Source organism: Lactuca serriola, chromosome 7 (assembly GCF_051521515.1).
Source record: "Lactuca serriola cultivar US96UC23 chromosome 7, Lser_US96UC23_V15, whole genome shotgun sequence".
Lineage (NCBI taxonomy): Eukaryota > Viridiplantae > Streptophyta > Magnoliopsida > Asterales > Asteraceae > Lactuca > Lactuca serriola.
The window spans coordinates 82,732,056-82,733,403 of NC_136414.1; positions in this window are offsets into that span (position 1 = coordinate 82,732,056).

The window sequence follows — 1,348 nt, forward strand, 5'->3', positions numbered from 1 at the left end:
GTTGAGTTCCTATTAATGAGATCTTCAACTCTCATTTAGGTCGCGTAAGCCAAAAACCGCTCGAACTAAAATTCGAGTTTCGGGCCATGCACTGCTAAGCTGAATCTTAGAAAAATCATAACTTCTTCATACGAAGTCATATTTGGGCGTTCTTTTTATGGATTTTCTCGGTTTAACATATTCTACGACTTTCTTTTAGATCACTAAGGCTAAAAAGTCCTTCATCGTAAATTTACTATTTACGTCTCCCGGTGTTGTGCCGGTTTTGCCGTAAAACTTCGGCGGGTCATAACTTCTTCGTTATAACTCGGATTTCGGCGTTCTTTATATGTACGGAAACCTTGTGACATATACTACAACTTGGCTCAAATTATTTATTCTAAATAATCTTTTGCCGAAAAGTCATTTTCGACACTTATTGCATCTAAATTGACTAGCCCGGATCTACGGGCGTTACATAAGACAAAAATCAAATTTTATTTTATATATAAAACGCGGAAAAAACTTGTCCTTACAACGCAATTACAAATGAAAACTATGTTACTAAATGCTCCTAAGCAATCTATCATAACTCATATGCGGCTCAAAAATCTGATCATCGAACCATACGATCGAAATCCATCTCTTCACGATCAGACTCAACATACTTTTCCTTTAAGCTTTCCTTCTTTTCTTCGATCCTACAAAATATCAAAATGTAATCATATCATATCATGCATTAAGAATCTAAAAATAGGAACTTAATAGAGTTAGATAGTGGATTTTACCTGAAGCAGAGTCATACATCTTTACTCTCCCATCCTTGCGATCTTTCAGGTAAATATGGCAGTTTCGCATCCAATGCCCCTTCTCTTGGTAGTAGAAACAAATGGAGTCTTTTGGAACAGCACATGGGACAATCTCAGATTCAGCCTTTCTCTTTACCATCCGGTCAAATGGTTTGACCATGGCCAATCCCTTTCCATTGGGAAGAGAAGACTTTTTTGGACTTCTAATGTTGTCATTGTCAATGTCCATGGAAGTTTGGGAGGTTGATCCACCAGTCAAATTTTCTTTACCAGTGCGCCAAATCATTGTTGATTCAGCGGCAATAAGCAAATAGGTAAGATCAATGAGGGTCACGTCATGGTCCATCATATAGTAGTCCTTAACGAACTGACTATACGGCTCGGGAAGTGATTGAAAAACCAAGTCAACAACCAACTTCCTTAGGATAACGACACCTAACATCCCTAGTATATCAATGTGTGACTTCATCTCCAAGACGTGTGCAGGCACACACACAGACTTTCCATCTTCGTGTTTGCTTGCCAATAGGGCTTGAGTGACCTTGAATTTTTCAAGTCTT